The sequence below is a fragment of the Megalops cyprinoides genome, chromosome 20 (assembly GCF_013368585.1).
Source record: "Megalops cyprinoides isolate fMegCyp1 chromosome 20, fMegCyp1.pri, whole genome shotgun sequence".
NCBI classification, from domain to species: Eukaryota; Metazoa; Chordata; class Actinopteri; order Elopiformes; family Megalopidae; genus Megalops; species Megalops cyprinoides.
In genome coordinates, this window is record NC_050602.1 from 2,997,385 (window position 1) to 3,015,139 (window position 17,755).

The following is a 17,755-nucleotide window of genomic DNA, read 5'->3' on the forward strand; positions in this document are numbered from 1 at the left end:
GGACCCCTCCACAAATCTGACAGGGTACTTTAGTTTTGTTCAAGATCAGGGAAACCAACAAAAGTAAACACAAGAAAAAGCATGGCTTCTGATTGCTAACTAGTTCAGAAGGTCATATGTGCCATACAATATAAATTGACTTCGCCAATAATTTCAGCAAGTGTGCACAGAACTTTGAACTGAAAATTCATATATAAAAGTAAAAGGTTTTAGTAAAAGCTTGAGGCTTGATGTTTTAAAAATGTCTCATGTAATGCATTGGAAATGTGAAATATAAAATGTCTTGCAGATTTTATGTGTGAAATGTTATGCATTACTCTTCTATGACCCTCAAAGTATGTGTGCAGAAAGGGTGAAACGTGTTTCAGTACACAAATACTGATGAGATATGATAGGTCTCAGTTGCTTGTGATGTTTTTTTCAGCCTCTGAATGCACTTCAGTGGATGCATGTTTTCCCCTATTTATGCCTAATAAAAATTGAGTGGTCTATGGATTTTGGCAGTAAATTTGGAAGTCAAGTCGTGGTAAGTATCAAGTTCATCTAAACCCCAAATTTAGCATGTCTGTTTGTTACAACAGTAGCTGAGGGGTTGTGGAATATCATGTGTAAATATGAGCCAAACTCTACATCAAGGCACCAGTATGAATTGTTCAGTTTAGATTGACAGACATGACCATTAGATCCTTATTTAAATCAAGTAAATATATACAATAGTAATTCGCTGTAGAAAGAATTTTAGTTAATATAATATCAGAACTATGACCTGGACATTAGTCAATTTCCATATAATTCCTAAACATTAAATTTGCAGCATTGAAAAAGTAATCTATCATCAAGCCATTGCTGACTATCATTCTAGAATTTACAGATGTTTAGTTGTTTTTTTACTTGCTGGGAGGTAAATGTAACTGGGGGATGTTATGGCCCACATTTTTTTCTTTTTTGCTAACTCTAGTTTGACATTGTAATACACAAAAAACATTTTCCTTCCAATACTGGCCTGAAGTCAGAGCTGGAAATGCAATAACCACATCTTACAGGTATCCATTAGTCTCCTGCATGCAAAACCATTTTCCAGATATCATTTTGTTTGTTATTGTGTTATCCCCAGTGTGACGGGATAGCGAGTGGCAAACAGGTGACAACAGAGATTGGGGTGAATGAAGACAAGACATTTAATAGTGCTGTACAACAAAGAAATAACTATTTACAAAAATGAATAAAAAACACTGGGCAATTGTTCCCCAAGTGTCCCTTCTCTCATTGGTTTACGGAGTCTATGCTCTCCTACAGCCTTCTCAAAATGACAGAACTCGGGTGCTTATATAGTGTATGCCCCGTCCTGGACTAACCCATTACCTAGGTCAAAATATTAAAGTCAACTACAAGAATAGAGCACAGAATTATGACAGTATTCCATCCTATTATGATATATACACATTACATTGTTAATCCCACATGCTTTTTTCCAAATAAACATATTGCGGGACAAAATTTACATTCAGCGTTTCAGCAGATGTAAACTACGCTACCCATAATGCTATATAATTCCAATGACTAGGGTACGCACTCCTTTTGCCTGTTCCCGGCAGCAGCTCTAACCCACAGGGGAGTTATTTAAACTCTTAATTGCAATTATCACACTTCGTCTTAAAGTAAAAATTGTAATTGCTTGGCTGTTATATTAGCAAACGCGATTGCTTGTTTTCGTGTGCACCCGAAACAAAACGTTCGTGTTCGCTGCATTATAGTTTTCAGGAACCCCACGCAACAACAAACAATCCAAACAATGCTATACATTGTTGTAGCAATCCTATAAATTGTTGTAATAATCTTCTTTCCTTTTACAGGACTGCACATAACACCGCTAGCCAAGAAATAAACAGATACAATTTAAAACAGCCCGTGCATTATTTTAACACTACGCAAATACATCCATTGCCGCACTCCCCCGCTTCCTCATAACGAGGCGGATGCGCACATCCAAAACCGTCTCTTCTCCCCTTCACCAGAGGCCCCCTCAACATGAACATTTTCTGACATCATCAAACGGGCCAGTGAGTTGGCGAGTAGTAGTGGAGGGGGCACAGTGGGAGGTTTAATTTGGGACAGTCATTACTCAGATTCAAGCATCAATAGTGTGACCACAGATCAGTAGTTGAACTTTCTCCACCCATAAACCAAAGAGTTATGTGTCATGAGCTTGAATGCTAACCCATATTTCAACTAATAGATTCAACATTTGTTTCATTGTGTATGAAAGTGTAGGCAGTCAAAGACAACATCTCCATGGACTGGTGAAAGTCACAAATGGTTTGTCTAGCTTTCATGGTTGTTTGTAAAAAACCTCAGGATTGTTCTGACCTATTTCAGTTTGATTTTTGAACATTCTTACTGAAAGTTAGTGTTGGTGGACCGCCTGATTTCATACATTATTCATGTGCTCTTTTAAGAACTCTTCCTTTTCAGGTGCTGATATTCAACCACATTTCTGCCAAGCTCCTGTCCTCATGTTGGAGGTTGTCCAACATGTTCCGTTGCTTGTCAAAAGGGATGACACGTGCATAACAGTGAAATCATATTTGTGAATGTTGGTTGTTGATTTCCTACATAACACAATGACAGTGTCAGTAATCTTTGACTTCTATGTGATATAATCATCAACCAAATTGGAAACAAAGCACGTGTTAAATCATGGTAAAAGTAGAAATATATTTAATTGTACAACATTTTCAGCATAGCCTCTGTTTGAAAAATATATTTTAAAAAGGGAGTGTTTGATTTTTAGGGGAATGTTAACAAAGAGTTCCTTGGCCTTGTAGATGCCACAACTATGAGTCAGTGAAAAGATGATAATATTATAAGAAGATGCCTCAAGTGTTGGTGAAAAATGATGAGTACCTCACAATTACCATGTAACTGGTATACCTACCTGTAATTGGACACTAACAATATTAAGCTTTGGGAATTGTATATTTTGTGCTCAATAGGACCTGGAATGATACAGAAGGCCTGAAAGTAATGGAACCAATGAGACTGCTTCTTCCTGTGCCTCATATGACCAATGACAGGTTCCTTCCAGTGTCCCTCTACATTGACCACTTTATGGCATTTTTACTGTGGGTATTTCCTATAAATGAAGTTGACAGTGTTAATTTCACAAGCCTTAATGCATGTCCCATATTGTTGTTGCATCAAATGAACACACTACTCAAAATTCCATCATGGATCATGGAAGTTAATTTTACAGTCTCCTAAGAAAAGAAGATGTAAAAGTAAAACAATCTTCAGATTACTGTCTTATGGTGTCTAATTCTTTGCCATTCATAAACTACACATGCATCTTAAGAGTGACAGATACTTAAGAATGACCTTTGGAGTTATTGGCAATTGGCTATTGGTAATGAACTAAATACTGTGCAAATGCATGTGACTGATGTTTTAGTGAATGTTTGGATTTAAACTGCTGCTGAATTTGTAGCGATAGGGATAGCTGAGGGGAGCCCAAATGACCTTGTTTAACATGTTAAGATCGTCAGTGTCGGCCATATTGCTTTCCTTTTGACTCCTATCTGGGGCTAATATTTGATTTCTTTCCTCTTTCTCAAGCCAAGCTTTGTTTCCTGTTTCACAAGATGGGCCTCATCCTCGAGATCCCCTGCTTTTCGCAGGATGAGCACCTGTCGTTAAGCATGTGGTAGAATTGTGCCAGCTGAACAATGCCAGGCACACTCCCATTATGTGCGCTGGCATGCGAGACAGATTTGGCCATTATGTCCTCTGAAGGTGGGCAGTATCTAGGTCACTGTCCTGCTTGTTTTGAGGTTCGCCTGTCTCCCTGGTAAAATAAGGGACATCGCTCCAGCCACAATAGGCCTTTATCAGGTTAGGAAACCCAACACGGATTTTAGAAAACCCATTTAAACTTGTCACAGTTTCTTGGACCACCAGCTCTTAGCAGGGCAATAAGCCATTGTAGGGTGAGAGCAACACTAACACTTTAGCTGAGCTGTTCAATGAAAGTTGTGGAGCTCTTTTCAGCTGAGACGCCCCTTTTCAGACCTTGTATAAGATGAGGTCACTCCTGTAGTGTTCTCTGGTCACTTTCAAACTGGTTCAAGTGTCACGTTGGTTTGAGCACAAAGAAAGAAGGACAAAGGAATAAGTATGTGTAAACCTTAGAAAAAGACCAGTCACAAAGGGCAGCTTCTTAAAAAAAAACTTGGGGTCGAAGACACAAAGCACAAAATCACCTGACCTAAAGATGGATACATCTTTACATGTGAGTGGAACAGCACATGACAGCTTCTGTCAGAATATGCCCATTTCCGACAGTGACACAAAATGATTTCTACTCTGCTCTCATTTGTAGTTGTCTTTCAACGACATTTCATCTTCAGTAATGAAGCAAATTATCTTTTGGTATTAGTTATCTCTGTTCTCTGAATAGCAGATTCTTGAAGAAATATTGCTGAATAAGATAGTGAAGAATGATTAGTGACAAGGCTGTTGGCCATCTGTAATGCCTGTCTTATGTGCATGTTGAGGAAAGGTGGTAAATTGCTGTTTCAAGCCTTTAAGTAGGCTTGTAGTTTACCACAGCTGTGTGGAGCCACTCCAAGACACTTTTTAAATAAGTGTTGATGTCTGCACACTGTTTAAGAATGCTTAAGCCCTGGCTTGCCACAGTACATGTTAATAATTCTAGCAAAGTCTCCACTTCTGTCTTTCTTCAAGCAATCCTTCCTTAAACTGGGACTTAAATGCCAGCTGTAATGCTAGCTTCCTCTCCCTTTGATTGACAAGTGTTTCTTGAGGAGCTGCAGATAACAGGCTGGACAGAGTAACGGCTGCACTTCTCACAGTCTGCCTTGCCTGGAGTCACGTGGCTTGGTGTTGATGCCGACAGGCTGGCATGCTCTCCTTCCTGAAGTGTTCCGTTAACAGGTGAGAACTGCCCGCAGATGGCCCTGAGCGTGTTACATCAGGTCACACGATCTTGAAGCAAAACTGGTCTCTGCTGTGAAAAGCTGAGGATGGCAAACAGGTGCTGAAAGACTAGCAGATTTTTCCTCAGGTCTGGAGGGCTCGATACCGTTAACATGCCTTTAAGGGGCATCTTCTGGCTGGGCCTGTTCTGTGAAAATAAAAACTCATATTTAACTGGAGCTTGAAACTAATTTTGTTTTCAGTGGAGAAAATGTGTTTGAAGGTGTATCCTAGGGAAAGGACCTGATTGGCCCCAACACCAGAAGCGATTTCGAGATATATACCATAAAACTTCCAATAATAGCCGAGTTTCCAATACACGCAGGTCTCTTATAATTGCTGGTATGTGCGACCCTTTCAGTGAAATAAACACCTGCCTCAAATAAATGCCGTAGAAAATTATATTTATTTTTTGTGACTATAAAATGAAAGAGCAGTGGGTTAAAATGCTTACAATAGTCCTATTTATTTTATAGCTAAAAAACAAAATAACACAAACAAATAATTTTTTGCATTAGGCTAAATGAGGTTGTTTTAGTGAATTCAATTTGCCTTATGCGTGTTCATCTGTTCACGAATTAGATGAACATAAACAAACAAAACAAGCTGTCTTTCGGATCATGGTAGTCTAAATTCACAGTGATACTGCTACTCTTACAGACTGTGCTCTCCCATCATCATGCAATGACAATGTTTAACGTACTTTATTAGTGATTCCTGTTTGAGTTGCTACCAAAGAGCTCTGTATAATGTTTGTTAAGTAGGCTAATGGGGAAAAAAAACATGGTGAATTTTCCTGGTCAGTTCAGCTATTAATAACTTGCAGGAACCTGAGGGTTTTAGGTGAAATAAACGCAGGTCCCCTATTATCGCTGAGTCTCCAATAAACGCTGGTAAAGTTAAGTAATTAAAGCAAATAAATGCTTTGGTATTTATTAGAAGTTTTACAGTAAATGGTTGATATATCTCCCCCAAACTCTTTCTTTTTTGTCAAAGTCCAATAATAACTAATTGTGAATGATCATTCACTGTTTTTTGACCAAACACAAATGCATATGTCACCTGCATGTATGTTTTCATACATTTAGTTTTGTTTTATTAAAAAATGCTTGACATTCAAATTGTCTTTTGTGACACTTTCCAAGTCTACCATTCCCATGTTGGTGATTTTGTAATTATGTCTGATTTGCTGATGTGACTCTGGAAATGATCAAATAAAACTGGTATCTTGACAGCACTTGGTTGCTTTGAAAATGCATCTGGATAAGAAACCAAAGTCTTCATCCTACAAATCTGTTCCTGGTACAGGATGACACAATGAGCCTTTACAACTGCCTGGAATGATTTTAGAACTCAGGTACCTTGAGAAAGTCACATTTTCAGTCTTTTACAGGAATCCAAGAGCATAAAAACCCCTGAGCCTTGAGGATGGGGGATCGATTTGTCTCTTTCGCAGATAACATGTCTGAAAGAAGGGGAGACTATCAAAAACAGTTTTTGGAATGCTGTTGGAAAGCACCCGGTCAAAGGCCGCGGGATAACAAAGGAACATAATATTCCACAACAAAACATGTTCTGTGGGGGGGTACCATGGGGGCTTGGGCGGTGCTGGAACCAAACACAAATGCCTCAATAGAAACTCAATAACGTGGGGGGTTTTTGTGAGCTGTGTCCCGGAACTGTGGGGCTTGGGTGTTGGGTGAACAGATTTTCCTAAGGACAATGGGTGCTTCCCATTCTCAGAGGAAATGATAAGACACTTTGCAACACGATACATGAAATATGACCTACTTACTATAAATTTATATTTGATCATGGTCATTCTGTGATGTATATAAATGTATACACTAGGCAGCTGAAGGATAATGTGATATGAAATCCTTGAGGCGTGTTGTGTAAGGTTGAAGGCGAATACAGGTAATAGACGCTTGTATCAAGTAGTAAATATTGTAATAGTAGAAGTAGCAGTAGCAACAGTAGTAGTGTTAATAGGATCTTGTTTCTTGACTACATTAACTGTATTACAGTTGACACTTACCTTGATGGCAAAGTACATAGTGCTGGTTCACCCCCCCGTGTTCATTGTGCATTACAGCAGGCTATGGGTAGCAATAGTTCAGATCTACCCATACCACCAGCTCTCTCACCCACTGCCTTCCCATTAGCTTACTTCTGAGTCAATGCTGTCACATACTCAACTCACATGCACTGAAATAAAAAGGCAAGAATGTATTTATGCAGATATATTTATTCAAAATATATTAGCATCAAACAAGGTTTAAATCCTTAAATACAAATACAGATATTTAAATAGTGACAGATAGAAATATAAATAAACAGAAACATACCTCAAACAGGAAAATTCTGTTTTATCCTTAAGATATTTTCCCATATGAAGTGCCTTCAGTTTGGGTATGAGATGTTTTCTTTGTTGAAGATGTAAACCCCAAGCGTAAAGCACTCAGGAGGCATTAGAGGCCAGCGTTAGGAGTCTGTGTTAGAGGCTGGCGTTAGGAGTCTGTGTAAGTAGTCTGTGTTAGAAGCCAGCCTTAGAAGTCTGTGGTAGGAGTCTGCGCTAGAGGCCAGTGTTAGGAGACTGTGTTAGAAGCTGGCATTAGAAACTGGCATTAGGAGCCTGGGTTAGGAATCTGCGTTTTCCCACTGATGGCGTGGGTAGAGTCCATGCAGTTTCCTGCGTAGCTCTGCTTTGGCCAAGTCAGATGACAGGCTACGGGCCATACGGTCTGTGGTCCTCTTCATGTTCCGCGCCACCTCGATGGCTCTGTCCAGCGTCCAGCAGATGTCCTCCTCCTGCACCAAAAACAAGAGAAGCTCTTCTGAGAAACATGACTAACCTATACCTATAACCTATAAGCTACCTATATATAACCTTTTACCTATGTAAATAATAAGTTTAATAACTTATCATTTTGTTTTCCGGGAATGCAGCTAATATCTGTGTATCTGTATAGCTAGTACGTATTTGTGTGTAGGACTGTAACTAATGCATATGTATATGTATCTAATATGTGTGTGTATATGACTGCATGCATGTGTATCTGTAGCTAATATGTGTTTACCTAGAAGTATAGCAAATATGTGTGCATCTGTAGCTAATACATATGTGTATAGGACTAGCTAATGCTTATTTATCTGTAACCAATATGTGTACAGGACTGCAGCTAATTTGTGTGTACTTGTAGCTAATACACGTGTGCATAGGACTGTAGCTAATACGTGTATATCTGTACCTAATGCGTGTGTATTTGCAATATATATATACATAATTTTACCATGTTTGGTAAAATAATGTTCTGAGGACCATGAACCATGACACACCATAACAGCATGCACAACTTTCTCTGTGACTGAATTTTGACTATCATGAGAGGACTATTCCAGCATGCCTCACTCTCACCTCCTCCCCCCTGTACTTGCTGCCACTCCCATTTCTTGAGGGTGTGCAGGGTGGGGGCTGTGACCTCTGGAAGTAGACATTGCAAGGCAGCAGGGCAGAGTCAGACTGTGTAGAGCGCCCTCTGTGGTGGCTTGTAGACTGCTGCTCCATAGCCTTAAAGCTAGGTGTTAACAACATGCAAGCCTTTTAGTCCCATAGATTCCAATGCATTTGGAGTGCATCAGCACTAATAAAACAAGTACTGACCCTGCAGGTAAACTATAGGAAGAGCCAAAGTTGACTTGTAGCAGCGGCTTTTGCAGTGGTTTCATCAAATGTATGAACTGCCTCCCCTTCAGGTGGGTTGTTTCGATATCTTCAGTTGCTATGGCGGGAGGGATATTAAGTCAGTGAATATATATGCCAGACAAATTCATTCCATATCCTTCATCTTCATTTGATGCTGATCAGATTCAAGCTAATCTGTTTCCCAGTGCAGCCATTACTGTTCCCCAAATTTAACTAACGTGCATGTAATTAGACCAACAGTTTACACACCCAGGTTAGGAAACATGTCATGTCCTTGCCTTCATGATGCTGTAGGCATAAAGTTAAAGGTTACTGTTGTCATGTTCCCCTATGTGTAATTTTATACATGGTGGTTTTACTACAGGGTAAGCTTTGTGTGCTAAGGTATTTGCATCTTCAAATATAGTCACTAGTGTCCCAATTGTACAACTTCGTCATATCACTTTATAAGATGCACTTTGTACTAGCACCTTGTAGGTCGCTCTGGATAAGAGTGTCTGCTAAATGATGGCAATGTAACATAATTATGTTCAGGTAATCAGTCATTTAGACATGCTATGACTGTGCTGTAGAAGGACATGAGGGTCACCTCTCTGTGCTTACCAGGTAGCGGGTAGCCCATGCCATTGTAGGTCAATTCTGGAACATTACTTCTCTGCACTCCAGAAGGGGGGCGATGGAGATGCTGGGCCAAGTAGTCCTCATCTGACACTGGGAATGAGAGGACTGGGATGTTAGAAATGAGGGGACAGTCAAGGGTCAGGCACAAACTTAATGAATGCGGTCAGATGTATGTTAGAAGGGTCAGCAACATAAACCTCAAAGAGGGTTACCTGGAGTAGTTTTCTGGGGTGCCAAGGTCTAGGTTAATTTACTAACATTGCTTGAACAAGCAGTCAGTGATTAACCAAATCAATTAGTGCCTTAATTCTACTAAAACAACTATGTTCCCATTGCCAGGGTAACAAGCTGGAATTCCAGAGGCTTTATGGCCCTCCTGAACCAATGATGGGCCCCAGACTGTAGAACAGTGGTGACCTCTGGAAATGATCAGGTTTCTTAACTTCATTAACAGGTTTTAATTTCTTAATAGGAGATGCTGATTGGATGGGAACTTGTGCCACCTGCTGCTCCAGATGCCAATCATCTTCAGAGGCATGTCTGGAGGCCGACGCTGCCACCCTGAAACAACTTTTCCTGTTGTCCTTCCTGTGATGCTACAGAGTGAGACCCAACCTGTGCATGAGCGCCTTGTAACGTGCAGCTCCCCTTGTCCTTTGAAGCTGGGCCCGCCGTTTTCTCTGTCACCAAGGCCAGACGGGGCATTGGACCATTGCAACCTCACAGACTGGCGTGAGTCAGCGCTGTCTGTCGCTGTGAAAGAGCATGACAGCGAGGGGTTAAAATATATTAAAACTAGGTCATTTCTTTATGCTATCCAATTAAAATGAAAACATCATGTCATGTGGGCCAGAAAGCCTTCCAGGGAATATTTCTTGTATTGGGAGAGAAAATCCACACCAAAACTAGCCTTTGGTTAGATACTGAGCCTGTACCAGATCCAGACTCCAGGGTGTAATTTCAGAATACATATTCCCCTTTTCTCAACCCTGATACATATTTATGCCTTAAGATCATGCTGTTGTGTATTTGAGGGCACACCTCAATGTACTTCCTTTTGCTCCTTCTCCATATACAGTAAGTTACCAGCTTGGTCTCAGGGAATGGCTCAAGCCTTGCACTATCAATGATGGAAAAAGCAGTGCTTCATGGGATTAGGATTGATTGTTTTCTCGTATTCTGAAAGTCAGCCACCTTGACTCTTACTTGGCTCCATATCTGAGGAAATCCAGTCTTCCACCTTGAAGATGTTTGACTCTTCATTCATCAAAGCCAGTTTGCATTGCCGACTCCCCAAACGTCTCAAGCCGCTGTCATGAAATCAAAATAAACAGGCAATAAACAAAATGCACAGTTGAAACATATTATGTTTACATAGATGGACAGCAGTGTGATGTAGTGGTAAGGAGCAAGACTTAACTCAAAGGTTACAGGGTTGATTCCTTGCTGGGGCCCTGCTGTTGTACCCCAGGGCAAGGTACTTAACACATGAAGTACATGCATCACCTCACAAACATACAGCAAAGAACACTTGTGACTGTCAGTGAATGGATGAACGTCAGTGATCATTCAAGACTAGTGATAGCAAGTCTGTTGGTGTGGTGAAACTGTGATGGCAGTAGTGCTGGGCAGTATGGCCTAAAATTTGAAGCACAGACGGTAACGGTATATTCGCTTTTCTTAAAATTTCAATATAAATGCTTCTGAAGCGATAAAGCACCGGTATGGCAACTGCATGGCAGCTATTACTGTACTCTTAACTGTATTACTAGGACATATTTCACATAGTACAAAGGTACTTTAAGAACATTTACTGTGAAAAACTGCAATAATAAACAGAAAAAAAAATACAAAACCTTTTCTCTGAAAAACACTTTTTCATGAAATATAATAAAATCAAGCTGCACAAAGTGAAAATAAAAAAACTGACTCAGGAATTAAAGTTCTCGTCAACTGGATTCCAGAGAGGCCATGATTTTTCTGTTTCATGCATTTTGTATGTTGTTAATACATACATTAAAACTATTCATTTCATTATTTTGAAAGCATTCTGAATTTACACCACTTTTTCACAAGTGCCTAAAACTTTTGCACAGTACTGTATATATAATCAATCCTGGAGGCTAATCGTCTCGGCGGACGCACGCACATTCAACTTCAGTCTACACAAACCGACGTTAGATTAACACTAAAATATACATTTATCAACATGACAAAATACCCCAAAACCCCCAAATTACAAGAGTCTTAATGTCCAGCAAGCAATAGAAATAGTTCAAATACAAGTAAAGTTAATCAGGATTGTAATCAAAGTCAAAGTTTGTGACGAAGAAGGAGCAAGAAGTCGCGGTTCAAAAAGGAGCAAGCTGCAATCTCACCACTCCGACGAACGAGAAGAAAGCAATACTTTTGCAACCACCGACATCTTCCAACCAAGAATAATCCACAAGTAAAGTTTATTCCAGCAGCTAAGAATCATGACAGTTTGCAATTAGATGAGCCCGAACGCCGTGTTCACCTGCATGCGCACACTAATTTCCCCTCATCCCTATAGCACTTGGCATGTGAGGACGTCCTATCCGTCTTAATTATACAATATAATCAACTCATAGCACACACAATGCATACCATAATTCAAGAGTAATGGAAAGAGAATAACACGTTATTATTAAAAGAAAATAACATGCAGATAGACTCAGGTGGCCATTATAGTGGGATATAGGGGTATTGAAGGGTTCTGTCACGTTGTTGTATGTAGGCTACATTTTGTGAGGTTAGGCTACTGCTTTGTGTGTGTGTGAGCGAGAGAATGGGTGCGCGTCTGACAGTAGCGCAAACTCACGGTGTCCCATAGGCTATACAGCCGCCGGGCTCACGGTGTCCCGGACAACAATATTTTAATGCTTCAGAAAAGATTAATCACTGTCAGGTCAGCAAAGATTTGTGTATGTAGATAAAGCTTAGTATCGTGTCTTTTCGATGAAGTTACACCTAGATCTGTGAGGGCTCTACTGGGTCAGCACAGTAGAGTCAAAATCCATACTGTATGGCAAATTCATACCGGTGTACTTTCTTTACTGTTTATACCGTCCACCCCTAGATGGCGGTGATAATGGTGTTACGGAAAACTAGCAGCGAGCCACCATGCCAAGGTATGGTATGGTTTTGGGCACCTGGTGGGGGTGGGTTTGGTGTGAGCCCTCGGCCGTGATCTTTGCCTCCTCTCCTGCTTGCTCCTGGAGGCCAGGTATTCAATCTTCTTGGTGAGGTGAGGCAGATGGAACAAGCTCTCCTCTAGTTCTTTCTTTAGCCTGGACACCTCAGACTGCAGGGCAGAAATGGCCTCACTGAGGAGCACAGACCCAAGGCCACAATTAGTATTACTAGTATCACGATAATAGTACTACTAGCATTTCAGTATTACTAGTATTGGTCCTAGTAGTGCTGCTATTAGTGCTGCTGTTGATGTGATAATTTTGTTATTGATATAAAATCAACAACAACATAATAATAATATTAATAATAATATATAATTTATAATCTGTCATTATATGATTGTCATTTTCCACATGCCATTATGCCAGTCATCTCATAAAGAAAGAGGATTAAAATACAATATCACGAAAAATCTGCCTCAGAAAACACAGTACATATTGCAAATATTAAAAGATGCACAAAGAACTAAATATACTTTACTTTTAAAACAAATCAATTAATAATATTTACAAGATAAAAGCATGGGGAGTGAGTTAAATTGGGTTTGAATTGAAGGGAGAAGAGTATGGAGTATGTAATTGAGTATGTAAAAAAGCTACTTTTTGGAGGACTGTACAAGGATTCTCTGTTCTGAAGAGTTGGCAGTCCTTAATATGCAATTTTCTTTGAGGGTGTTCAGAGAGGCTCAGGGTCCCAGGGACTCACTTGTGACAGAAGCAGACATGGGAATGAGTTTCGGGTGTTGGCGTTTCCCTGTGTACCCAGTGTGGGGGTAGGCTGGCTGTCTGACCGGCCTGACTGGGACTGTGGCAGTCACGGCCTGGAAGACAACACTAGTCACTACTTTAAGAGAATCACATAAGTTACTTGATGACTTGTCACACTCTAATTGGCTTTTTGACCTCACTACAGAGGGACATTAGCATGATTATGTTTTTTAAAGGTACCTAGGGTTGTTCTGTGAGAAAATAAACCACAGGGAAAGTGCTTGGCCATAGCTAGAATGTATAAATCAGAGCTGGAAAGGTCACTGACTTGGTGATTGCTGGAACTTATACAACTTCCCCTGGAGTTCACTTCCCTATACTCTCATACTATTTAATACTTTCATTTAATACATATATAATAATTATACTTTCATATGATCATATGAATTTAAATCGTACATATACATTACTTATCAAATGATAAATGTATGGAAAGACACTATTACTTTTCCACAGAACAGCACCAAGGGCCCTTTAATGACTAAATTCCTTAAATTTAATAATCCTATGATTAATTAATCCAGTGTTTTCTCTGCAATAACCATCCTACCCCAGGGGCTCGCTCACCAGGCAGGCCGGAGTTAACCCCTTCCACACTGTGCGCCTGCTGTGGGGCTTCACTCTGTTTTTGTGACCACGGCAACCGGACCGTGGCAGTCTGCACGTTGGACCATGATGCCTCGCTGTCTGAACCACTCATGTTAGTGGGAGACAAGTACTGCTCCAAGTGTAACTGTGACCTGCATGCAGCAAAAGCACACTGATGGAAATGTGACTGACTTTTAAATGCTTAAAGAAATATATATAACTACTTACATAAACTAAAATAAATGTGTGTGTCTGTATACTGAACACAGACACAAACGCATATGTATATATACATACATACAGTGCCCTTGATATTTATTTCAGCCACTACTTATATAGCATATACTTCTAATGAATGGTTTTGTTCTGTGCAATGCATTTAAGAGTAAACTATTTCCTAATTTCCTTTGTAGTTATACATGAATGTATGGACAGTAGGTACACACACACTCTCACACATAAATATCCAGTGGCATTAATATACACACCATAGGATATACACCAATTGTAGGATTTACAGTATACAGGCAATCATATCTGCATCTGAAATCTACATGTTTCCCACAGAGGACATGAGAAAGAAATGCCTGCACTCACCTGACTCATTTTACACACACAGACATGTCTGAATAACAGTAGGCAGTGGGCAGCAGGCCACACGATCAAATGTCTGTCCTGTTCCTGCTTCCTGTGTTCTCTTAATTAATAATGCAGCTTAAGTACCTGCCTGTGTTAACACCACACTGAATGACATGCTAAGCGCACAGATATTTGATATATTGCCCAGATACTTAGAGTTTTTCACCTTGTCCCCTGTCCCACACCTACTCCTTCCTGCTTTTTCTGGTATTTTTCCAGTATTCGGTTCTGTGTGAAAGAAGTTGCCTCCTGCAATCTTCCTGCTCAAGACCTAATAACATTACTGGGTCCATGTCTGTGGGCATGAAGCAATTACATACTGTATGCATACTGACATATGCTCACTTGAGTGAACCAGTCACAAACCTTCTTAGACATGATGCACTTACTTGTGCGCAGCTGTCTAGTCCATTTAACAGAAGCATGAAAGTCCCTGTGTCTGGCTAATTCTGTGAAATACCTGACTCAGTTTGGAAATAAAAACAGATATGGGAATGAAATAAAAGTTAATTTAAATTCAGCACCTGACCAAATTTGCTCTTTGCTTGCCATTTTACAAGAATAATAACAGCAAATGACATATACCTTTGGAAGCATACTTAAAAAGCAATATCCAAGTATCCACTAGCCAGATTGGCACTGATATGTGTGAATGGAAACTGATGGCTGTTTAAACAAGAAATTCCAGAAAAGAAGGTCAAGCAGTTTGCCATCATTGATCTATGAATGCCCTGCTCATTTCGAACAGTCTTGAAGAAAGGTGGTCTAAAACAGAACATCCATAACTAGCACAGCAACGCGGAGTGTGACAGAATCTCAGAGGCAAGGAAGCACTCTGGTCAGAAGGAACATTTACATTTACATTTATTTATTTAGCAGACGCTTTTATCCAAAGCAACTTACAAAAGTGCATACAGCAAGTATAGTGACAGTTCCACAATGAGACAGTTCTCAGCTGAGAGCAAGGTCTGTTTGAGGACACAGTACTATTAGATTTGTACAATTACAGCCTATAGGGCAACTAATACGATACAGTTTCAAACGGCAAACTTCAACAACTTCAAACAGCGCAATGAGCGTCGGGGTAAAGGAATGTGTGAGATGAATATCTGGCTGTGGTATAGAACATCTGTGGTGTACGAATCCATGTAAAATGCTGTGCTCTTAGTAGGCTCGACCCCCTGCCTCCAATGAGACGGTCTCACATACCTCACTTCCTGGGGGTGGGACCAGGACTGTCCCCTGGCTGGAAGACTCAGGTTGGAGCTCACAAACCCGCTGTCCGTCTCTGGGGTCACTATTCTCTGCACCCCAGAAGACAAGAATTCGTCAAAGGTAAATTTCATGTGGATATTAGGAACTCCATCAGAGAGTGATACATGCATGGGATAGCTTATCAGGATTTATCATGGTACCATGCTTCACACACTGCTAGACACATTCTAGACTATTAACAAAATGACCAGCTTAGCTGGGCAGAATGGCCTGTTCTTGTCATCAAACTTCTTCCCACATACTTGTGAAGTGCTAGGCGCTTCAGCTGAGGAGCCTTGTGTCTTTGTGACAGGGGGGCAGGAGACATCACCTCTGCAATCCTGATAAAACGCGGCGCCTGACAGCTGATGAATCTGCACACTGGGAACGATGAGGACAAACATAATGTTGAATTGATAAGTTATTACAGATTGCAGCCTAAACCCTGTCCTACACCTACTCTCATTCCAAAGAGATGAAAGAAAGGGATCTTAGTCAGCATGCAACTAGTATTACAGTTAAGACATGATATTTAACAGCAAGCATGAACCCATCAGTAGGATGTATCTTTGAAATTAAAGAAAAGATGGCATTTTTCCAATCCATTTGCAATTTGTGTTATGATAAGTGTAAATGGATAACAATTCTGGTGTTGATGGTAAAATGCTGACCTTTTTGTTTTCCTTTGTGAGTTTGGTGATATCACAGCTGGCGAAGTTGGCAGTACTCCATCGGGCACACTTGGGCACCCTTCCTCTTCCTCTTCCTCCTCTTCGTTGCCAGTAAACTCGAACCCCTCCAGACACGCGTCCGAGTACCTTTGGAAATGCAGGCAGCACCTGACAGGCTACTGAGACGTCCCCTGCAGCCTCGAGCCGACACCCCCCATCTCCTGTAATCTGACCCCCTCCAGAGAGGCTGGGGGTGCATCAGGATACACGCTCTCTGCTTACAGCACCTGCCAGAGCCCTGACTCCATGATGGGCAGCAGCTACTACAAGCAAAGCTGACTCCATTTCACCTGTCCTTCCATTCAGGTCCGCATGATGCAATAATGATGCCTTTATTAAAGACATTCAACTCATGCAAAGTTTCTTTTTTTAAGCTCTGACAAGAATTGTTCCATTCAGTTGTTTGTCTATTGACCCTTTTTTGTTCCATCATGTGTAACAAATACAATAGTGCTTTACCTTTCTCTCATTAAGGTTGGACAGAGTAAAGAGTGAGGTGATATGGTCCACAGTAAAGGCCAGAGGGAGAGATGATCTACTGCAGCAGTGTCAGACTCAGTTTGTACTATTTGTACACTGGCTTTATCTCTAATCAATCCCCTTAATTCGGGTCCCACTTAATTAATTAGCTGTGTACAATTTACTTCCCAAACAGACCACAGTGAGCTATCAGCACATAGGATGCAAGAATAATTTTAATGTATTGCTTTAACAAATAATGTCAAACTGAACAAATAACTGGGTTTAATTGAGTAATCAGCAGCAGAAGTTGGAGTAAATCGTAACATAGACTCCAGGGAACTGAGTTTGACACCCCTGATCTATTGGAATACAGATGACTAGACGTACTGAATGCTGGGACTGGTCTGCCCAGTGCACTGTGGGGGAGATTCTGCTGGCGTGAAATCAGGGCTCTGTGTGACGTGGGCGCCTCCGAGTGGCGAGGCCGCCACCCTCTCCTCCATCCTGTCGTGACTTGTGGAAAAACAAGGCACTGGCTCCTGAAAAGTGACACCGCACGCAGAGTTAGACATAATGGCCTCTCATGTGTCCCTGCACAACAGGAGTAGCGACTAGAGTTCAGTCTCTCAGAAAAACATGTTCAGAAATAAGGGCCGTGGCCACATCACAGCCAATGGTTACTAACACATATGTTCTATATACTAACCACATAAAGATACACTAACCAGTCAACTCAGTGTGCTTCACACTGAACTTTACGCCTCTACAATTGTTGAAGT